At 55.0% G+C, this 23260-nt stretch overlaps 2 long non-coding RNA genes across 13 annotated transcripts in view; one reads left to right on the top strand and one right to left on the bottom strand.

Annotated features, from left to right (window-relative positions):
• The window catches only part of LOC103351407 (uncharacterized), a 45500-nt gene extending 32962 nt beyond the window's left edge, over nt 1-12538 (top strand). For 2 of the 4 annotated variants that reach the window (XR_016222000.1, XR_016221998.1), the window contains exons 3-5: nt 7187-7293; nt 8065-8210; nt 12184-12538. This is a non-coding gene — a long non-coding RNA (uncharacterized LOC103351407). Of the gene's footprint in view, nt 1-6979; nt 7054-7186; nt 7294-8064; nt 8211-12183 lie in introns of all 4 variants that reach the window. The other 2 variants (XR_011382314.2, XR_016221999.1) reach the window with 2 other exon arrangements.
• Nucleotides 943-22462, bottom strand: LOC103351408 (uncharacterized). Of its 9 annotated transcripts, XR_016221991.1 has the most exons (7): nt 18889-19080; nt 17982-18060; nt 15446-15784; nt 14717-14800; nt 13112-13346; nt 11298-11462; nt 8919-9192 (listed from the first exon to the last, which is right to left on the bottom strand). It is a non-coding gene; the product is annotated as an uncharacterized LOC103351408 (long non-coding RNA). The 9 variants fall into 9 exon arrangements; XR_016221992.1 differs by lacking the exons at nt 8919-9192; nt 11298-11462 and adding an exon at nt 943-2253; XR_016221995.1 differs by lacking the exon at nt 11298-11462 and having other exon boundaries at nt 14682-14800.
• Between the last annotated feature and the right edge of the window lie 798 nt (nt 22463-23260).

The following is a 23260-nucleotide window of genomic DNA, read 5'->3' as shown; positions in this document are numbered from 1 at the left end:
CTGCCATCGGATCAGCGCAATGCATCAGTGGCCATTGGAGGGTGAACCAACGGCAAAGGAAGACCTTTCTCTCTGTCTCTCACTGTCCACTCTACCTGTCAAAAAAAAAAAAAAAGGTGGGGGATGCTAGCACCGCGGGCAGAGGCTTAAGCCACTACACCACAGCACCGGCCCCCACAGTTAGTTTTTATATTTCCTGATAGTTTCTGTGTTTTCTATCATCAACACTTACATTCGGAACTAATAAATTATGAAAAAGATTATGAAGATTATGCTGGGGCCAAGCTGACATCCCCAAGGTGGACCCAGAACATTGTGTGCTCCCCAGGTCCACTTTGGTGAGCCCTGCCTGGCCCCCTTATGACAGCCCACAGGGGAGGGGCTGAGCGAGCAGCTGGGAGTCAGCTGGGCCTAGAGACAGCCCGTGTCCAATGGAGGGGCCCTCATTTCCCATCTGGATGGGGGCCAGGTCCAGGGACTAAAGTCTGCCAAGCAGCAACCTGGGGCACCAGTGTCCACTGCTCCTCCCCAGCCTCTACCCCTCAAAAGAGGGCAGGGGTCCCAGAGTCAGCTTCTGCCCAAAGGGTCTTCTCCCTCACCCCAGGGACCATCAGTTCTGGCCTGCACACACTGGAGAGGGGGTGGAGGTGGCCTCGTCCCTAATGCTGGGGTTCCGTGAGGATTTCTGAAGATGCTCTCAGGCCTCTACTGGCTCCCCTTCCCCCTCCCAGGCCTCCCAAAGCCATGGATTCTGTGGGGGTAGAGGTGACTCATCAGAGCCAAGGGGGGCCACCGCAGGGTCAGGTCAAGAATTTTTGGCTAAGGAGTCTCAGTTAATGCCAGCTGTGGGTTAGTAAAAATATGGCTAAGAAATCCTAGCCCACCCTCAAGTATTCAGTTGTGTTACAGGAAAACACACACACACACACACACACATGATAAAAAAGCTTTTTAGACGATTTATTTATGAGCACATGTTCAAATTTTATTTCAGCCTTGCTGCAAGTGGAAGAGACCTGGAGGGGGCCAACTCGAGGTGCCCTCTTGGTGGACACATTTAGAGGGAAGAAGAGGGGTTAGAATCATTGTTTAAAAATCATTGTTAAAAAAAATAATGTCTGGATAAAATTAATTAAACTCCTACCCTTGGTAAAATAGCTGGGAGACTTACTTCGAAGAGGAAATCTGCATCCCATTAAAAGCTTATCAGAAAATTGCTTAAAGATTTTTTTTTTTTGGAAAATGCTGATTTTCTCCTAGAAAGAAATCAGGGCTCACACTTGGCACCAGGCTGTGTCCCAGCAGATAATCAGGAACCCTTTTGTCTTCCCTAGTGAGGCTCCAGCCCCAGGGCAGGAGGCTCCATCGGGAAGCAATCAATATGCAAATTCTGGGTTCCTGGGTGCCCAAGCCCGTGCCAGGCGCCAAGAGGAGAGCAAGATGCATCGCAGGGAGGCTGAGCTGTGTCCGGCAGGGCAAAGTCTCCCCACAAAAGGACCAGGCGAGGCAACTGTCTCCCAGAGCTGCCAGTTCCTCACTGGACCTCCAGCAGGCAGCCTAGGGCAGAGAGGTTTTAGGGCTGTTTATCCAAGGGAAGGGACCAGGCCCCCTGTTCGAATGTCCGATGATCTTTGATGGTGCATTGACAGGACGTTAAATCGCACAGAACCCCAGAGTGAGAAAGTTACTTCCTTGTCAGTTAGCTTCCTTTCTTTCTTTTTCCATTAGAACCTGGGTTCACAGAACTGAATTTATCATATTCCTTGGTTTACACTGTCATCATTTGCTCTTGCATGGAGTACTTTCTTATATACTTAGTTTCTTTATTAGTTGCTTTTAAAAATATTATAAGCATCTCATGAATTTATCACCCAAAACAAAATCTCAGGCCTTGGCAATAACTCACAACCAGCCAAACGGTCCCTTCATCCTGGTTCCAGCCTCCAGCCCAGGGCACTTGACATCCTGAATCCCATATGCAATACTTTCTTGCTTTCTTTTTCTTTTCGTTTTTTAAATTAATTTATTTGAAAGTCAAAGTTACACAGAGAGGAGAGGCAGAGAGAGAGAGAGAGAGAGAGAGAGAGAGAGAGGTCTTCCATCCGATGGTTCACTCCCCAGATGGCTGCAATGGCTGGAGCTGCGCTGATCCGAAACCTGGAGCAAGGAGCTTCTTCCAGGTCTCCCATGTGGGTGCAGGGGCCCAAGGACCTGGGCCATCTTCTGCTGCTTTCCCAGGCCATCAGCAGGGAGCTGGATCGGAAGAGGAGCAACCAGGATTAGAACCGGCGCCCATATAAGATGCCAGCACTTCGGGCCAAGGTGTTAACCCGCTGAGCCACAGCACCGGCCCCCCTTACTTTATTTTTCAAAAGCTTTATTTATTCCTAAAAGGTATTTTAAAATTTAATTTTATTAGAAATAGTAACAAGCATGGGGCTGGTGCTGTGGTGTAGTAGGTTAGGCATCCCCCTGCAGCGCTGGCATCCCATATGGCTGCCGATTTGAGTCCTAAGTGCTCCACTTCTGATCCAGATCCCTGCTGATGGCCTGGGAAAGCAGTGGAAACAGCCCAAGTACTTAGGCCACTGCATCTGCATGGGAGACCTGGAAGAAGCTCCTGGCTCCTGGCTTGGGATCGGCCTACATTCAACTGTTGTGGCCATTTAGGGAGTGAACCAGATAATGGAAGACCTCTCTCTGTAACTCTGCCTCTCAAGTAAATAAAGAAACCTGTAAAAAATAGTAATAGGCTTTATATAACTTTTTTTGACTTACTACTGTATATAATATTATATTGCAAGAATGTTCCATATTACTGCATGTCACTTAAGTTCCTTTGTTTTGGTTACAGTGTGAGGTTACTTCAAGCTACTGTAAAAGTGTCACTTTTCTTCCTTCCTTCCCTCCCTCCCTCCCTCCCTCCCTCCTTCCTTCCTTCCTTCCTCCCTCTCTCTCTCTTTCTTTTAGCTTTATTTATTTACTTGAAAAGCTGAAGTACAGAGAGAGAAGGAAAGAGAGAGCGAGAGAGAGAGAGCCAGCCAGCCAGCCAGAGATCACTGATTCACTCCCCAAATAGCCAAAACAGTTGGGTGGGCCAGGCTGAAGCCAGGAGCCAGGAGCTTCTTCTGAGTCTCCCATGCAGATGCAGTGGCCTAAGTACTGGGCCATCTTCCACTGCTTTCCCAGGCCATAGCAGGGAGCTGGATCATAAGAGGAGCAGCCAGGACCTGAACCCACACCCATATGGGATGCCGGCACCACAGGTGGAGGCTTAGCCTACTACGGCACAGCACCAGCCCCCTTATAAAGTCTTTTTAAAAATAATAAATGTGGGACCGGCACTGTGCCGTAGTAGGTTAAGCCTCAGTCTGTAACACCAGCATCCGACATGGGCGCCAGTGCGAGTCCCAGCTGCTCCACTTCCAATCCAGCTCCCTGCTATGGCCTGGGAAAGCAGTGGAAGATGGCCCAGGTGCTTGGGCCCCTGCACTCAAGTGAGAGACTTGGAAGAAGCTCCTGGATCCTGGATTGGCATCAGCCCAAATCCAGCCATTGCAGCCATTTAGGGAGTGAACCAGTGGATGGAAGACCTCTCTCCAACTCTGCCTCTCAAATAAATAAATCCTTAAAAATAAAAATGATAAATAAACGTACTAGAGTAAAAAACTGTAAGTCGGGGCAGGTGTTTGGAGCAGTGGCTAAGTCGCGGCTTGGGATACCACACCCCGTATTCCAGCGCCTGGGCTGAGTACTGCTGACCCAGCGTCCCGCTAGTGAGCATCTCTGGAGGCAGTAGGCGATGGCTCCAGTTCCTGAGTGCGTGCCACCACGTGGGAGACCCAGATGAAGTTCTGGGCTCTTGACTTCAGAATGTGCTCGGCCCCAGCTGTTGTGGGCAGTTGGGGAATGAACCAGGCGGTGGAAGATCTCTATCTGTCTGCCTTTCAAACAAAATGAAAATAAATAAAATTTTAAGCAGTAAGTTAATTAATAATAACATCATAGACAATATGTGGCTGTAGCATGAATTCTGAGGCTGGTACTTGAATGCCGAGTTTGGAAAATGTAACTATACAGCTTGCTTAGACTCTGGTAGAGCCAGTGATGTCGGGGGCCCTTCCAAGGTTAACAGTCTCTGATATGCCGAATGTATAGAGGTTACAGGTTGTAGGAATTCAGCGGGTGCTAGAATGGTCAGGGCAAGCTTTGTGTAAGAATGGAAACCTGATTTTGAACTTGAAAGATGAGTAGGATAATTTGAAAAATGATTTATTTAAAAGGCAGATTAACAGAGAAAAAGACATACACACAGAGAAAGAGGGGGATCTTCAGTCCACTGGTTCACTCTCCAAATGCCTGTGACAGCCGGACCAGGCCAGGCTAAAGCCAGGAGTCAGGAACTCCATCCAGGTTTCCCACGTGGATGGGCAGGAGTCCAAGTACGTGGCCATCTTCTGCTGCCTTCCCAGGTACGTTACCAGGAAGTTGGATTGGGAATGGAGGGGCCAGGACTCGAACTGGCACTTGATGTGGCCTTAACTTGCTGCACCACAGCGCCCATCCTGAGGAATAGGATTTTTTTTTTTTTTTTTGACAGGCAGAGTGGACAGTGGTGAGAGAGAGAGACAGAGAGAAAGGTCTTCCTTTGCCGTTGGTTCACCCTCCAATGGCCGCCGCGGCCGGCGCACCGCGCTGATCCGATGGCAGGAGCCAGGAGCCAGGTGCTTTTCCTGGTCTCCCATGGGGTGCAGGGCCCAAGCACCTGGGCCATCCTCCACTGCACTCCCTGGTCACAGCAGAGAGCTGGCCTGGAAGAGGAGCAACCGGGACAGAATCCGGCGCCCCGACCGGGACTAGAACTGGTGTGCCGGCGCCACTAGGCGGAGGATTAGCCTAGTGAGCCGCGGCGCCGGCCAGGAATAGGATTTTAGGGAGGATAAAGAGGAAAGGAGGGTTCTTCCAGGCAATGGGAATGGTGTGAAGGTCAACCAAGTCAAGGCATGTGTACGGGCCCCTGAATTTTGGGGGGAAGCAAAGGGAAGTGATAGGAAATAAAGAAAACAAATTTGAAGAGCCTGAAAAATCTAAAAGGAAAATTTTGGATTTCATCTGTGAGGCCACAGCAAATTCCTGGGCATTCAAACGCTGATGGGACTGCTTTCAGCAGGTGCCATTCGGCTTTGCTGAAATTCTCTCACCGTCAGCCTGAGCTCCCTGCTGGGTTCATTCAGCCTTCAAGTGTGTATCAAAGGCCTCCCACAGGCCAGACCCCACCCAGAGGTTGCAGAGATGCACAAAGACGTGCTCCTGTGCCCCACTCCTCTAGTCGGCCAGTGACCGCATCCACACAAAATGACAAGTGTGCTGAGTGCCAGCCGGAGCCATGCCGTAGGGAGACTTGTCTGCTCCCAGGAAGTAGCCTCTGAGCTGACGCTGGAAGAGTGAGGGGGAGTGGAATGGGCGACAAGACAAAGGAAAAGCCTTTCCGTCAGAACAAGTAGCATGTCCCAATGCCCTGTGGCCTGCACAGGAAGCCTGGAGAGCTCTGTGTGTGGACAGACCCTGAGGAAGGCCACCAAGGATGAGGCTCAGAGAGTACAGGGTGACATGGGAAGCAAGGAGGCGGGGAAGTGAGCAGAGGCCAGAGGGTGCGGGGGGCGGGGGGGAGGGCTGGGTGTAAGGAGACCAAAGGCAATCTGCATGCCTGAGGAGGGGACGTGGAGAAGACTCTTCCTGAGCCCATCCTGGGGCTGGGGCTTGGTCCAGGCAGGGCCACGTCACTTGCCGGCACAGAAAGCTGTGGCAGTGCCTGAATTTGCCCAGGAGAGGGCTCCACCTTGGGAAAATGACTCAGTCTCAGCGACGGGAGTGATCTCTGAGGACCCTAGGGAAAAGATTTTGCAAGCGCCGGGGCCTGGGGGAAGTGGTTGGAGGAAAGCGAGCCAGGGCAGCGGCTGAAGGCAGGTTTGCTGGCGAGAGTGGAGCAGAGACACCAGGTTAGAGGTTAGCAGGGGCTGAGGCAGAGCCCCATGCCTGGGGCCCGCCAGTCATGCCATGGGCAATGGGCAAACATGGAAGGCTGTGGAGGTCCCAGCTCGCCAGTCCTCAGGGGCTGTCACTGCTGTTTGGTTCTTGCTTTCTCTGGTTGCAGAAGGGGGCAAGGACGTGACGATGAAAGCTGGTGGGAGCAGGTGGCTGAACAGGGACCACGATGATGGCAGGGAAGCTGACCTGGAAGTGAGACCTCCTCCCAGATACCAGCCCCACCTTTTCTCTCTAAACCTCCCTGGGCTGCAGAGAAGTAGGGAGAGGGAGGAGACAACTTTCTCCTAAAAGGACTTCAACTTTAGGGGAGGGAGAGACAAGGAAACGTGAATGAGAGCCCATGATGAGCCGGCGCCGCGGCTCACTAGGCTAATCCTCCACCTTGCAGCACTGGCACACCGGGTTCTAGTCCCGGTCAGGGCGCCGGATTCTGTCCCGGTTGCCCCTCTTCCAGGCCAGCTCTCTGCTGTGGCCAGGGAGTGCAGTGGAGGATGGCCCAAGTGCTTGGGCCCTGCACCCCATGGGAGACCAGGAGAAGCACCTGCTCCTGCCATTGGATCAGCGTGGTGCACTGGCCGTGGCAGACATTGGAGGGTGAACCAAGAGCAAAGGAAGACCTTTCTCTCTGTCTCTCTCTCACTGTCCACTCTGCCTGTCAAAAATAAATAAATAAATAAATAAAAATAAAAGAGAGTCCATGATGCTTATCCATAGCTCTGAGAGGGCGGGGAAGAAGGTAAGTCCGGGGGATCCGAGGCTTGTGTGCACACCCATGCAGGCACACACACAGACACCACGGGCTGTCAGTGACACACACACACACACTTGTCCCCTCCCCATACACAGCAGTCGGGCCCACACTCACACACTCACCCAGGAACCCTCATCCATTCCTAACACATCTTCCCTCCTATTTGCCCCCCACGCCAAGCCAAGACTCCCAGGTAGCTGTTCATGGTAGTCCTGCCTCCGAGTGTGGAATGAGCCCCCAGTGGCAGAGGTGAGGTACGTGTCTGTATAAGCAGAAGATGCGATTCAGAGGGGTGCTGTGTGGGCTGGTAGGGCTGGGGGATATTCCAAGATGGGATGTGTTTCTAATGGTGGATTTAGTGATGTGGGCATTCATTCATTCACTCAGCAAGGCCACGGAGGAGCAGCCATGTGCAAGCACCGTGGACCACACTGACACTGCTCCTGCTACAAGCTAAGGGCTCCAGAAAAGAACAGACCCTCAGGACACAGCTGGTAAATGCCATGTGCTGTGGGCGTGGGGGGACAGACAAGGTGTTCCAGATAACTTCCGGGGCAGAGGGTGGATGGAGACTTGGTTTGAGACATCTCTGCGGGGGAGCTCCAGGGCAGCAGCGGGTTGGGTGGCTGCGGAGGTTGGGCGGCGTGGGGTACAACACTTGTGTGTGTTTATGTGTGTGTGTGTGTGTGTGCATGGGAAGGGCTGAGATGTGCATCATTATCAGAATTATCAGAGCAAACCGACTCTTTATTACGTGTATAATTTCCCTGTGTCCCATCAGGTCCCCCGTGCACGGGGAGCTGGGAGCTGGAGTGGAACTGAACCAAATAGGGGATTTAGCAACTTTGAAGGGCTGAGGCAGAGCTTAAAGTACTAATGATGGATGGTGATGGCAGGTGGGGAGTGTCACCAGTGATGGAGAGAGAGTGGAGGAGGGGATGTTGGTTAGGATGGGGGCAGGGACCAGGGTCAAGCCCCACCTTCTGGGAGGAGGTCTGGGAGAAAGTCCAAGGACAGAAAGTTCCCCAGGAAAGCTTGGGGAAAGAAAGAGGGAGGGAGTGGGAAAGCCCAGCCCAGTCCAGCCCAGGTCTGCTGGGGGTCGGGGCCCCAGCCCGAGGGCCTGGCTGCACAGCCTCTCCCCGTTACAGGGCTGTTTTCTGGAGGGTTAGCCGTGTTGAGTTCAGATCTCAGCTTTGCAGGCGAGCCTGGGGCAAGTCACTTGTCAGAGCGGTACAATAACGGGGGTGACGACATTCACCTTGCAGGGTTGCGCTGATGGTCAACAGTAACCCGAAAACTTGGCACCTGGGAAGCACTCAATGAATGATGGCTTTGGAGTAAAGCTGCTGGATCTGTCCATAGATCTCCATCATCGACTTGCCCATCAATCAGTCTACACCTCTCGCCTCCCGTAAGATTCCCACGGAGCCCTGCTCCTTTGCAGGCCTGCAGGGACAGCCCCTTCCTCCTGCCCAGGGCTGGAGAAATGACTCTGAAGAACCGTGTCCGCTTCTCCGCCTGCCCCTCCAAGCATGTTTCTAGCACCAGTTTCTTTTTCCTTCACTCGTACTTTTTTCCTGCTTAGTTGAGTCATCCAGGTTCATTGAAGGAGATCAGTGTAAAGAAGCAGGAGAAACCCCTTTCATCTCATCACCCGAAGCATCTGAAGTCCCAGATCCCTCGTCCTGGGGGCTGCAGCAGGCCTGCTCATTGCAGCAGCCAAGTCGCATTGCTCCTGCCTCTCCCTGCTCCATCCCCTAGCTGCCTTGTGAATCACCTAAAGAACACTTAGTGATGCCCCTGTCCTGCTCAAACCCTGTGACACCCAGTCAATGTGGACTTCCAGGCTGGCACCCAGAAAGGCTCCTGATCCAGTCTCAAACTGTGCAGCCTTCTTGCTCCTGCTCACCGTTCACGCAATTATGCCCCAGTGAGAAGACCCTGGCTCTGTCCTCTACCTGTCACCCTCCCTTCCGGCGCAGTGGCCGCCAGATGCACTCCTTCTCTGGAGTTGCAAAGTCCTTTGTGTTCCTCCTAGGGATCTGTCTCAGGCTACCTGAGAGCCCAGTTGTCTGTTAAAATTGAAGTGTAATTTACGTCAAGTGTAATAATCAAGTGATTTTTCTAAAAAAGCATTTATTTGATAGGCATTGTCACAGAGAGAGGGATAAGGAGGGGGGTGGGGGAGGGAGAGAGGGAGGGAGAGAGAGAGAGAGAGAGAGAGAGAGAGATTTTCCATCTGTTGGTTCATTCCCTGAATGGCTGCAATGGCTGTGGCTGGGCTCTATGGAAGCCAGTGAACCAGGAACTTTCTCTGGGTCTCCCACATGGGTGGCAGAGGCCCAAACACTTGGGCCATCTTCAGTTGCATTCCCAGGCGCATTAGCAGGGAGCTGGATTGAAAGTAGAACAGCAGGGACTTGAACAGGCACCCATATAGGATGCTGGAATTGCAGGCACAAGCCTAACCTATTGCATCAAACACCAGCCCCTCAGTGAATTTTTATACACACGCCGCGCACGCGCACACACACACACACACACACACCTCTAACCAGATTAAGATATAGCATATTTCTAGCATTCTAGAGAAATCCTCTGTGACTTTCCCCAGTGTCACCTATTCTTTTATTATGATAGATTAATTTTGCTTGTTATAGAAATTTTTTAAAAGATGAATTTATTTATTTGAAAGGCACAGTTACAGAGAGAAAGAGGGAGAGACAGAGGGGTCTTCTATCCACTGATTCACTCCCCAAATGGCCTCAACAGTTGGGGCTGGGCCGAGCAGAAGCCAGGAGCCAGGAACTCCTGCCATGTGGGTGGCAGGGGCCCAAGCAGTTAGGCCATCTTTCACTGCTTTCCCATATTAACAGGGAGCTGGTCTGGAAGTGGAGCAGCCAGGCTCAAACCTGTGCGCATATAGAATGCCTGCATTGTAGGCAGCAGCGTCACTCAGTAACTCGCTGTGTCACGACGCTGGCCATGTTTTTGAATCTTATCTAAATGAATCACACACTGGGTACTCTATGTCCAACATATTTCACTGTATCATTGAGATTTATCTTTATTATTAATGCATTTTCAGTTGTCCTTTCTTTTTCCTTGCTTTGTCGTATTCCATTGTAAGGCTAACCCAAAATGTATTTACTCATTCTATTATTGTTGATGGCATTTAGGTTGTCCCAGGCCGGGATTATTACCAAGCCAGCTGTTGTGAACATCCTCCTGCGTGGGTTTTGCTGAACACAAGCATTCGTTTCTTACAAGCATCCACCTCGGAGCTGATTTGCTGAGTTGTAGAGCGTGCGTGTTTAGCATTAGTAGGCGCCAACAAGTATTTGTCCAAGGCAACTCCATCAGCTCCCTCTGCCAGCACGGTCTGTGAGTTCTAGTTGTACTACATCATCAGTCTTTTCACGATAGCCCTTCTAGCAGATGCGATAGTTATTTCTTTAGGTTTCATAATAATAATAATATTTAACCTCTATGGATCAGGAATGGCACTAGGAACTTATCCACTGATTCTAATCTCAACTCTACAAAGTAGCATTGTTATCTGCACCTTACAGGTGAGGTTCTGAGTGACAACAGGGTGAACCAGGTGACATGGATGATAAGTACTAGAACCAGAACATGAAAGCAGAACCTAGAGCAAGGGCCCTGTTGGAACACGTGCGCAGTAGGGAGTAACAGCCTTGTCCCTTGCAGACGCTCTGTGGTGCCAACAGGAGAGCTTAATCCAGGGCAGTGGAATGAGTTACACTCATGAAGGGGCTGGGCTTGGGGGCAGAGAGCTCCTGCAACAGGCAGCCCTTCCCAGCGTCCTAAAATTCCAGGGACTGACTAGATTCCCTGCAATCAGCAGACCTGGTTCTTGGAAAGACAGAGATGGAAGGAAGGGAGGGAGAGAAAGCAGAGGGGAGGGAGGGTGGGAAGGAGAAATTCGTATCCTTGACCAGCTTGGGCCTCAATTTCCTCGTCTGAGAGATGGAGGTTATACTACAACTCAGACCATGCTTTGTCATTAGTAAATTAGTATATGGGTTCCAGGGGCTCAAGCCTAGAGATCCAAACTGGGCAGGTCCCCCTTTAAAGAGCTTCTCTGGGCCGGCTTCGCGGCTCACTAGGCTAATCCTCTGCCTTGCAGCGCCTGCATACCGGGTTCTAGTCCCAGTTGGGGCGCCGGATTCTGTCCCAGTTGCCCCTCTTCCAGGCCAACTCTCTGCTGTGGCCCAGGAGTGCAGTGGAGGATGGCCCAAGTGCTTGGGCCCTGTACCCGCATGGGAGACCAGGAGAAGCACCTGGCTCCTGCCATCGGATCAGCGCAGTGCGCTGGCCGCAGCATGCTGGCCGCGGCGGCCATTGGAGGGTGAACCAACAGCAAAAGGAAGACCTTTCTCTCTGTCTCTCTCACTGTCCACTCTGCCTGTCAAAAAAAAAAAAAAAAAAAAAAAAAAAAAAAAAAAGAGCTTCTCTGGGTGATCGCAGTGCTCACTAAGGATGAGAACTGCAGGGTCCAAGCTGGAGGTGGTAGCATCACAGTTCTCTCTCTGCGGGTGGAACCAGGGAAGCGCCCTTCGAGCAAGGCTGTTGCAAAGAAGCCCTTAGATCCACTGTAAGTCCTTGAACTTGGACCAATGTCTTCACACTGTGCTCGCCTCTGGAGGCAGGAGGGAGAGAGAGGAGACAGAAGACAGTGTTTTCATGACTGTTTGTGTGAAAGGGCAGTAAGAAAGCAAATCACGGGGGTTTTGTGTGTTGAGAGGAGGGGACTGAGGCCAAGAAGAACAAGTGGCCCGATCCCTGGGGCTCAGGCCTATGCACTGCACCCCAAGACAAGCATAAGTGACCCCGTACTTGGCTCCTTGAGAAGCACAGCTGTTCCTGTCACTCTACTTATCCACAGCTGTGTGTGAGGATGGCCTGGGGTAGGGGTTGATGGTCAGGTCCTGCCTGCCCCTGACTGCTGAGTCAGGGGAGAGCCCTGGTGACCTGGCCCAAGAATGCGGCAGCCAAGCTTCTTCCTTCTATGAGTTCCCCCAATCCTGGGTGCTGGGGTCTTGTCTACCTCTCCAGAGGTTGGAGGGGGTCAGAGCAGGGCAAAGACCATCTAACCTGCTCGCCTTGTGCCTGGGGTCCTCAGTCCTGCTGAGCTGCCCCTTACCTGAGGCCACAAGGCACAGAGGTGGGTCTCATGTTTTATGGATTGGGGGCCCTGTGGGGCTAAGCTGGGCCTCCTGGTTGAGCTGAAGTGGCAGGTAGTCAAGGTCCTGTGGGGCTCAGAGAGAAAGGGTGATAAAATAGAGGGTGGGAGTAATGAGTGGCTTCCAAAGCTAACAGCCCGTTGATCAACAAGTCCTCCTCTGCCTCTGCTATCCCAGGGGAAGCCAGCTGCAGCCCAACGCAGCCATCCCGCTCCCAGACACCCCGTAAGGATGCTGGGGCTGGACACAGGCAGGATGTCTCAGGATGAGAGAGGCAGCACCCCAAGCTGGAGATGCAACCTCAGACTTCAACCCCTGCTCTGCAACACGGACCCCTTCCCAGAGCGCCCACCTTCCCGGAGGAGGCGGCATGCCCAGCCCCTGCCTTGAGGATGGCCCTCTCCCCTCCCTCGCAGCCCTGGCCACCTTCTGTGGTTTCTTGCAGCTTCTCTCTCCCAGGCCTTCTCCCTGGAAGCTGACCTAGAGCCGGATTCCCAAATAAACAGTAACTAATTGGATTAGGAGCTGATAATATTGTTGACCTTTCTTAATGTGTGCTGGCTGTCTTTCCACCACACTGAGGCTTAATTGTGTAGGGTGGGGAGGAGGGTGAGGGACTTCCAGGAGTGAAGTGTGACCCCTGTTAACCTCAGATAAAACGGGCTCAGCGTCTTCCCAACTGCCTGTCATCCCCCATGGAGCAGGAACACACACACATGCTCCCACTCGCATCGAATAATTACACAGATGATACGCACATGCATAGGCATGCCTGCAGAGATACACACACTCCTGGCGGCATCCAGACAAGGCACGCACGTGACTTGGAACCTGAATCCTATACGGACATACATCACACACACAGAATTACATACATGATGGACAAGGATGTGCATATACACAGACACACGCTTACAAAAGGCAAGCACAAAGATAAACACTGGGGAGTATAATTGTACACATGACACAAATGCTTGTCACATGCACTCATGAATGCACAGATACCCATGACAGTAAAGACACTGACATGCACGCTCTCACATACATGATGCTAAATAAATGAGCACGCAAAACACAAGATATGTGCATTCACACACATACATACCTTGCAGGTGGTTCTGCACGCTGAGTGGGCATCAGAGACACCCACCCCCTCTCTTTCCGGCTCTGCTGCTTCCACTTTCTATCGGCTCCGGGCTTTCTGGCTGGGTTTCTGGGATCCTGAGTTTCTGGGTCTTCGGAGTTGTGGCCCAGCCCGCTGAGTGTCTTCATCATGTCTCTGGGGGTCGCTTCTGCGCGGATCTCTCCCATCCTGGGATGCTGAAGTTGAAAAGACCTGGCTGGTAGGGTGGTAGCGAGGGTGTGAAAGGAGAGATTAGAAGGCAAGGATTGGGGAAGGGGCCAGGGAGGGCCGGGGTGCGGGAAGAGGGCCGGGAAAGAGGGGAGCACGAGGGGCGGGGAGCGCAGGGCGGGGGAGGACGCCTGCCTGCGAGCAGCAGATGTTGCCGCTCCTCGGATGGAGCTGTTAATGTAAGTGGAGTTTGTGCAATGGTAATTAGGAGGGCCCTCATTACCCTGGCGGAGCCGGCTGAGAGCCGATAAAGCCGAGGGGGAGAGGGGCCGACATCAGGGTAATGGGGGAGCAGGGCCATTGAGGAGCTGGAGCCGAGCCGGGGACTGCTCCGCGCGCAGCTGGAGCCTGGCGAGAGGGCCGCGGAAGGGGGGCGCGGCCCGGGCCCGAAGCCCAGGGCGCGCGGCGGGGCTGGCCCGGGGCTTCGTGCGCGACGCGGGAGAAGGCCCGGAGGACCGGGAGCGCGAGCGGGCCCAGAGTGTCTGCAAGAGCAGCGCGTAGAGGAGGCTCCCGACCGGCGCGCCCGCCTCGCCTGCAGCTGTGGGTGGCGAGAGCCAGAGGTCCCGGCGCTGGCCGGGCGGAGATGGGGCCAGAGGGTAGGATACGGAAAGGTGGCCATTGCCCTCTAGGGGCTTCGCCCGTGTGCAAGCGTGGGCAGTTGGGACACTCGTCCAGGGCGACCAAGATGAGGACTCTAGACTAGCCACGCTGGAAGTGAATGAACGATGGAAGGCTCCAGAATGCCAGGTCACAGACTCTAGGGAGACCAACATTCAAGGGTGGAGGTACAAGCCTTAACTCTGCCTTCCTAAGGCAAAAGGACAGCACCCCTCCTCAGGGCTGCCTCTCCACCCCTCCTCCCCTGCGCACACGGCCCCCTCCCCCCAGCCTGGGCTCCCCTGGCAGCGAGAAAGCTGAAGCAGTCCCAGCAGCCCTGAGCACCTTGCTTCCCTGCAGGCAGGGTGGGGGCAGGGAGGAGGACAATGACAGCTGGAGACACCTGCAGCTTGGCTCCGCAGCCAGGACCCCCGAGTGCCCTCTAGACCCCCAGAATGGGAGTCCAGGGTGGGAGTCCATTCTGCCATCTAGCTACCCCCCACCCCGACCATTCCAAGATGAGCCTCGAGAACTTTCCTGGCTGAGAAGTGAGCCAGCCCAGTCTTCTCATCAACTGAAAGCCAGCGCTAGGAACAGCCGATCCCCGGCTCCTCCTGTTCCCCCTGCCCCAGGCCAGGGCCCTGGGAAGACTTCCAGGAGGCGAGCAATCTGCAGCCAGAGCAGGGAGAGGGAGCATCGGGGGTCTTTGCAGTGCAGAGTCCCTCACCCTCTTTGTTAGGCCCTCTCCACACAGCCTCCCACCTGCAGCTGCCTTCCGAAGCTCAAGGTCATCGGCCCCCGCCACTCTGCTTTGCCAACTTTCCCAAGGCCGCGCAAACCCCTCCGCTGCAGAAAGGGAAGGACGGAGAGAGCCTGCTATTCCTTCCGGCTTTGGGGAAGGTGGAGCGAAGTCTTGCCACTGCCCAACCGCATCTCCCAGATCGTCAGGGGAATGCGGTGACTCCGAAGAGCCCAGGGCTGTGGGGAGTCCCAGGGGCCCCTCTGCTCTTCAGCTGCCCAGCAGAGCAGGGGTTAACAGGGAGAGGCTGCAAGACTGGAGCAGGCGGTGGCTCCCGCCTCCCCACCCCCCCAGAGTTGCTGACTCTTCCTTTTTGTTCGGCTGACAGCGAGCACCTGGTGTGCTCCTGCAACAATATTGTTCCTGCCTCCCTCCCCCCAGGCCCCAGGCTCCCCTCTCCACCCCCCACCCGCAGGCAGCCTTCCCCTCTGCCTCCTCTTCCCCTTGCCCCCTCCTGCCTGTGGCCTCCTAGGCACCCCCCACCACCACCACCACAAGCACCGACCCTGCGGTGTCAATAAGCACAACATATGCTGCCATTAATGTGAAAATCGTGCCCTCCGCTCCATTCAGCCCTTCAGTCCGCCCGCCCGCTGCGCTGGGGGCAGGGGGTGGGGGAGGAAAGGTCAAGTGGGAAACATTAAACCCCCCCTCTCTGCCACCCCCAGCCTTGAGAGAGAACTAGGGAGCACCGATGGGACCCTGTTCCCCCCCAGGCCCATAGAGCTGCCCATGGGGAAACAGGTGAGCGTCCTCCTCCAGCCCAGGTGTGTCTTCAGCTGGGAGGGGCGGGTCAGCGGCAGCGGTGATGCGGCAGGTTTCTCCTGGGGACAGAGGTGGCCGTGGGGGGGGGGGGCGGGTGTCTCCTTCTCCTTTGGGTCCGGCTTGGCTCCTGAAGCCTCTCTTTGTCCACCCAGACTGTAAAAGGCAACGCAGAGTGCCCTCTGAGTAGGCTGGGTTTCAGGCAGCCCTTCGCAGGTGGATGGCGAGGGAGGGAGTGGCCGGGCCTGTCTCCTCTAGTAAATCACCAGCTGCAAGACAGCAGGGAATAATAAAGATAAAAATAATAGAATAACCACAGCCCACGTGTACTGAGGGCTTATTTATGTACCAGGCAGCGTGCTAAGCACTTCGCAGGCTTTATCTAATTTCCTCGCCCCAGACCCCTATGGGGAAGTTACAACTGGTACCCCCATTTTACAGCTGAGGCAAACAGGCGTGATGAGGGTTGCCAGCATCGACTGAGCACTCACTGCACACCCGGCCCTGGGCTGCAGTCTCTGAAGACAATGTTGTGACCCTAGGAAGCTCGCATCACTATTAGTGCATCTCGCAGAAGAAGAAACTGGGGCCCAGAGAGGTCTGGTAACTCGCCCAGAGTCACACAGCCAGGAAGAACTTTGCCAGTAGCCCAGGTCTGTCTGGCAGCAAAGATTGTGATCTCAACCCCTGTACTTGGCTGCCTCCTTTTTTCATTTTTCTCCGTCTCCAGTGGACCCACAGCACCCTCCCCTAAGCTACCCTGAAGCGGGCTAGACAGTATGGTGAGCTATGGCAAACAAAAGGCAGTGAGTGGCCTGGGCATGAGACAGATGAGACTCGTCCTCTGCCCAGCTCCTCCCTGTCCCACTGTCACTCCTGGCTGCCACCGAGCCCGTGTGCTCACTGTACCCCCACCCCCACCCCCAGGCCAGCTCCATTCTCAGGATTCGTTGTGGCTGGGCCAAGCGCCCCTTTAGGCTCCCAGAGTACAAAGACATTGTGCTGGGCTCTGCAGCGCCTCACTTCTGAGACTCCAGTTGCTTTATTGATATTAACTTAACACTCCCCCCACTTCCCCATCGGCCCTGGCCCCGTCTGACGGGCAGAAATCTGCTGCCTGGGCACCACCCTGACCTCTCTTTTCCTCTTTCATTATCTACTCCAGGCACCAGGGAGCCAGCACCAAAATTAAAACAATAACTAAGCCCGAAGTGGACCCAGCAGCCCCCACTCCCACCCCAAGGGAGGAGGGAAAAGCCACAAAAACACCTGGAGAGGAGAATAACTAGTGGAAAGGGAGGGGTGACCCACTCTCATGCCAGCACCCCCACCTGCCTTAACCCTTTGTGCCCTGCACAGTAACCAGGAGACCCTCGTCGGCCCCCAGCCCACCCTGTAAAGCAGCAGCAGCAGGAGCAGATTCTGCAGCTGCTCAGGCACTTGGTGCTCTGGGATCTGCATAAGCAAACCCTGGGCAGCAAGGTCCCCAGAAGCCCGCAGTCCAGGGCTGGAGCCCCACTCCTGCCACAGCAGGGCTTTTCTTGGGCAAATGCTTGAAGAATTGGCTGATCACTTACTTAGTGACCTGCGCTAAACGTTTTTTAATGTGCACTGCCCTATTTGAGCCTCACAACCAGCCCAGGAGAAGGCTATCATTGTCCCCATTTTTTCCAGCTGAAGCTAAACAAGCGCAATGACTTGCCCAAGTTCATACCAGCTAAGACATGAAAGAATCAAGCTTCAGACTCAAGCTCGGGGCTCCACTTCCAGAGCCTGCAGCTTAGCCATTTAGCTGAGCTGTCTGCACGGAGGTTGACTAAGGAGGCCTGGTTCAGAGATTCTTTGGCCTTCCATCTCCCAGGCTATAAAATGGGCCTGCTGCGACCTCTCATGTCATCTCGGAGCCGGCTGGAAGGAACCAGAGACAGGCAGAGGCAGGGCCCGGTTCTAGTACCGCTGAGGCCAGCAGAGGGGGCTGCTGTAGCTATGGTCAGGTGGTGGGAGCGGAAAGCTTGCAGAGGCTGCTCCAGGAAAGGCGCGGATGATCTTGTGAGGTTGGACAGGAGCCCCCAGGCAGCCCTCTGGAGATCTATGGGCTACCAGCAGGGGGAGGGGCAGAGTCAGCACTGCACTGTCCTAGGTGTGCTGGGGTCTGCACAGAGGACCTTTCCCCCCTGCCTCATTGTACTACCCACAGTCTCTCTCCCCACCCCGACTGCTCCATGTCAGGATTCCCACACCCCCAAGCAAGCCCCTGCACTGCCTCTGCTCTGCCCTAACCTGCAACCTCTTGGGGTCTCCTAAACACCCCATTATCTTTTCCAAGCTATAAGTCCTTTTTAACCTTCATTCTGCTGACACAAGATGGGGTTTTTCCCAAAGGCACTGTTCTAGAAAAACAGAAGGCGAGGGTAGCAGAAGCCACATTTACATCATCATAGCCCAGCACTGGGCTAACCATCTTACCAAAATTTGCCCAGCAATCCTAAGAGTGGAGTGTCCTGATTCCATGAATGGAGGAAAGGAGGGTTTCAGAATTCATAAACTGAAATTGGTAAAAGGCACAATGGGATTTGAATTCAGATGGTATTCTCTTATGCAACATTTTTTTTAAGTTTATTTATTTGAAATGCAGAGAGACAGAGATCTTCCATCTCCTGGTTCACCCCACAAATGACCAGAACAGCCAGCCAGGTCTGGGCCAGGTCAAAGCCAGAAACCAGGAACTCCATCCTGGTCTCCCACATAGGTGGCAAGTACCCAAGTATTTGGGCCATCTTCTACTGCCTTAACAGGTGCATCAGCAAGAAGCTAGATGGGAAGCAGAATAGCTAAGATTTGAACTGGCATTCTGATACGGGATGCCATTGCTGTCATAGCATGCACTTAACCTGCTATGGCCTCTAGCGGGCCCCATGCAACACCACTTTTTTCCAAAGTAGAGAGAGAAAGAGAGAGAGAAATAGAGATATTAAAGTATTTCAAATGTTTTCTTTTATAGGAAACTATAAACCCCCAAGGGCATTCTTGTCCATTGTTGCATCCCTGCTGGGTAAGGCATAGCGGGACATCCATAAAGCACACCTGACTCACACAACTCAAGGCCTCAGCGAGGCCCCCTGGGCACAGAGGATAGGATACTGCGGCACCCACAGCGACTGCTGGCCAGAGGTAGGCTCAGCTAACACCAGAGTCAAGTCAAGTCAAGTGAGAGCCAGGACCCCTCCCATCTTCTCGTCCACCCATCTAACCCAGTCTCAGCCCTTCAGCTGGTCCTTACAGTCCCCTAAGTGCCTGCCATCATCACCCTCCAAAAAATACTCACCCTTCCTGCAGGCCCCGCCCCCACCCAGCTCAGTTCTCCCCAGCCTACCTGTCACCCTGGAGACATTTGTGTCTCAGCACTGTCCCCAGGAGCCCCTCTGTTGCAGACCCACCCCCTGTCCGCAGCTGGCCCAAGACTGTGCCGCTCCTGTGCTCCTGTTCCTGACACGAGAGTTTCCTTCAATCCCCTCGCTGCCTGCTGTGACCCAGTTAGAACCCTAACTCTCCAGACTTAAAATAGAAAGCGCTCAGCACAAGCTTTTACACTGCCCGCTACCAGCTCAATAAAGGTTGCATCTTTTGCAAAAACAACACAACCACTCACTACTAATAATAGCCCCCCCCCCTCAATCAGACTGGGCGCCATTCATTCACCCAGCTCTCCCCAACCTGTTTCCTGCCTGTCTCCAGGCTGTGGCAGTGCACGCGGGTCTCAGGGTATGTGACATGTCTGTGGCTGTGTACTGAGTTTTCCCAAAATGACTGCTTGCCCCAGGCTCATCTGTAATCTGGGGCATTGATCGGAGCCCATTGATAGCTGATTGTTTTTACACGTGACTCGGTCACATTCCTCTAATCTCCATCCCGCTGCTCGGTTTGCATGACAAGAAGCGGCCTCAGTGGGGAGAGGTCGCTCACCTCTGACCAGGATATAATTGGAAAAAGAAGGTCATTGCCGCCTTTGCTTCTGGGGCAGATCAGCTCCGTTCCATTTGTGTCACGAGCTCTCGCCAGCACACACTTTCAATGACATGGAGACAATGGCTGTGTCCCAACAATGGAGCCCACAGAGATGCAAACACGCTGTGGGGCCCACGCTCACTCTCATGAGGACGTGGGCGCATAAGACGACACGCACACAATAGGTGCTCTCAACAAACGCTGATGGTGACATCAGTGACACACAGGACGACGCGTACCCAGTGACATTTGCAGAGACGATGCACAAAGGGGTGCGTGAAGCAATATTCACTCAATGACAGACATACACAGACAGGTGCATGGGGCAGATACCCCCAGGCTCAGCTGCCACACCCAACATGAGCAAATATGCCATAGTAATACCTTGCTTCACACAGTGTCCACGTGGGAATGGACCAGAATTAACCTCCGCAGGCACATATGCACCCCATGCAATAAGGGCCTATGGGTAAACGAACTTTTGTCCAAACACCCCCCCCCAGTGGTTCTGATAGCTCTGCTCCCCCCACCCCCAGGCACAGAGCCACTGGGCGGCCACCACCGGACTCCCCTCTCCGGGTGGCAGTGGTGTGCGGCTGTTTGATTCTCACTCAGTTTGGGAGGGACAGTCTCTGGGGCTGGGAAAAGGATAGTCAGAGGCCAGGAGATGATGGGCTCTGGCAATGGCCGGGAACTGAAAGAGTTAAAAGCGAGGCGTGAGACCTTCATCCCCAGCGACCTCGGCCGGTCTCCTTAGCGGCCGGCCGCACCGCTCCGCACGTGCAGAAGGACCCTTCACGCGAGGCCGTCCCGCGCTCCCCCGCCAGGGTTCGAAGACCCAAACCCGCACGGCCTCGGACGCCGCGTCTGCAGTGGCCTTGCTTATCTCTGGGGAAATCTGGTCAGTCTCAGGCCCGGTGACCCAGACCCCTGGCTCTGTCCGCTCCAGGGTCCCAAGGCGCTAGGCCAGACGCGGTGACAGCCTTCTGGTGCCTTACGTGCTGGGCGGGCGGGGACGGGGGAGCTGCCCTCCGCACACCCTCGCCTCGCGGGGAAGCCTCTGGACCCGGCCCAGGGCGACGCGCAGGGGTCAGGCGGTGGAGGGCACGGGTCACACGGGTCGGGGCGCTGCGATCGGCGCGGCGAGCGCGGGGTCGCGCCGCCCCCTGGCGGCTCCACTGCACGGTGGCGGCCCGAGAGGCCGGCGGCCGGGGGTCGGGCAGCTCCGGGACTGTTTCTCTCGCTCAGGGTGGAAAGGGGCGAGGATGTGGGATTCACACCCCCGGGGGGAAGATTCCTGTCCAGCCCCTTCCCGCCGGCGCGCCCTGGGACCCCTTCTCCCTCCCCACACCGCTTCCACGCCCCCTGCCCTTCCCCCTCCCCCGTCCTCACTCTCGCTCCCAACCCCTTCCTTTCTCTCGTCCTACGCGCACCCCCTCCCCAGCGGGGCAGCGCCTCGGTGCGCCCGCTTGGCAGTTAGCCCATTAGATCTCGTACTATTGATCCGCTCTGAGCCGAAGCTGACAGCACCCCCCCATCTCCCCACGTCCCCTTTCCTGGCGCCCTCCCCTCCCCCTTCTCCAGGCAGTCCCGGCCTGCGCCTCCCCCACCCCCATGCGGGCCGTGCCGAAGTCTCGCCCTCACGAAGGACAAGAACAAATGTAATTAAAGCGACCGGTGAGGGGGGTGGGCCCCTACCAGCTCCGGCGCGAGCGGGGGTCCCAGCGGCCGGCGCTTGGCCCGCCGCCTCCCTCCCCCTCGCCCTCCCCTCCCCGCCCCCTGGAGCGGGAGCATTTGGGTTGAGCTGCGCCTGTCCTATAAATCCACATATAATTCTCGCCTTTCCTGTTCAGCTAAGGAAAATAAACGTGTAAGGCTGTTTCTGGGAGCCCAGCTCAGGGACCGCTCTAAATTCTCCTCTTATTGAGTCGGGGCTGGAAATCATTCTGCTCGGCGGCGCGCCCCGGAGCCCCCCCGGCCCCCGCGCCCGCGCCCGCCGCGCACCCGCTCGCGCGCGCGCACACGGGAGGCAGGCGCCGGGTATATAAATATCTGCAGCTCTCCCCATAGCCGGGCAGATTTATTCCGCTGCCAAGCCTGCAGAAAATTGACTTGTTCATGGAGGCGGCTATTGACACATCACCGGGGGGAGGGTTAGGGGAGAAAGCAGTGGAGCCGGCGCCCCTCCATTATACGTTAATGTAATCAGCAGTGTGCGAAATGACTGCGCGGAAAATAGCATCACTGACATTTATATTAGAGGATATTGATGGCAGGAGCTGTGACCGCATCACTCTGCCTCCCGTTTCCACGGATTGACACAGGAGCCTCTTGTTGGCTCCATCCGCGTTCGCCTCCCCTCCCCCTCCCGTCCCCGCTCCCTCTCTCCACCCACTCTTGCCTCTCCAGCTCGCCCCCTCTCCTCGCCTCGCCCCAACCCTCCCTATTCGCTCTGCCGAGCTCTCCTTCTCCAAACCATTCCTGAGCACCTACTGGGTGCCGCATACCAGAGCCTCTTCCCTGTGCCCCCCTCCCCGGGCGTCTCCGTGCCCCCCCCCAACCGTGCCCTTGTCCTCCTTCTCCTGCCTCCCCCGCTCTGCCTCCCCCTCCCCTCCCCCTGCCTTGGCTCGGCGGCTGGACCGCTGCTGTCACAGCAGATAGATAATTGAAAAATGGGCCTCACCTTTGCAGCCAGCAGGAGTGGTTCAGGCGGTTACCGCCGGGGTTACCTACTCCATCTCGGGCCCAGGCTCCAAAGGAGACTCTGAGGAAATTGGATTTTACATGGATGTTTTATTCGGGCAGAAGCTTTAGTGTGTATAAATACAGGCGAGGAGGCCTTGGCAGCAAGGATGAGTGAGGCGAGACAATCTCCCCGGGGGCCTCTGGGCTCAGGGGGAGGCGGGCGGCTGTGTGCTTGGCTCCCCGTCCCAGACCTGGACGTGGATGCATTTCTCCCCCGGCACTGGGACTGAAAGAGGTTAATGCCATGCGGCTGACCGGCTCCTCCAAAGCTCCGCAGGGAAGAAGCAGTGTGTGGCTGCTGGGCGACTGGCAGGACTGTGCACTGAGAAAAGAGGGAACCAGACCAGGGGAAGTTGGAGGCTCATTCTTTCAATAAATATTTACTGAATCTGTAACTTGTGAAGTGTGTGTTTGAGGCACAGGAGTGAATGAGTGAGGCTCAGCTGCTGCCTTCAAAGACAATGAGAGTTTGGAGAGCAACCATGTGTGTGTGCGTGTGTGTGTGTATGTGTGTGTGTGTGTCTGTTGGGGGTGTGCTTGGGTTAGGGACCAGGAAAGGGAAAGGTGGGGAAAGCACCTGCTGGATTCCTTCTGCAGGATGCTGTGACCCACCCAGGAGCTCGGATGGAGAAGCAGAAGGGAAATTTGTCAGTGCCACCAACTCTCCATCCCACCCTCTGGTCCTGGTTAGCAGAGCATCTAGGCCACAGAATCTGTAGGCAAGTTCACATCCAAGGTGCTTGGGAGGAATCCTGGCCAATGACTCAGAAGGGCTGGGGTGAAGCATTGTTGAGAAGCAGGTACGATGAGGTAGGAAGCCCATGACGGAGGCCTGGTTTGAAGGTGCTTGGCTGATAAGGGCATCAGAAGACCAGGGAGGGGAGATGTGGCTGTGGGGAGGGTGGAATAGATACGGGGGGGCTAAGAAAAAGATATTGGGGCTGGCCATTTAGGGAGTACATCAGAGAATGAAAGATTTTCTCTCTCTCTCTCTC

This window comes from Oryctolagus cuniculus, chromosome 15 (assembly GCF_051225735.1).
Source record: "Oryctolagus cuniculus isolate XC-2025 breed Fujian yellow rabbit chromosome 15, ASM5122573v1, whole genome shotgun sequence".
Lineage (NCBI taxonomy): Eukaryota > Metazoa > Chordata > Mammalia > Lagomorpha > Leporidae > Oryctolagus > Oryctolagus cuniculus.
This window is presented reverse-complemented; position numbering and strand designations above follow the sequence as displayed.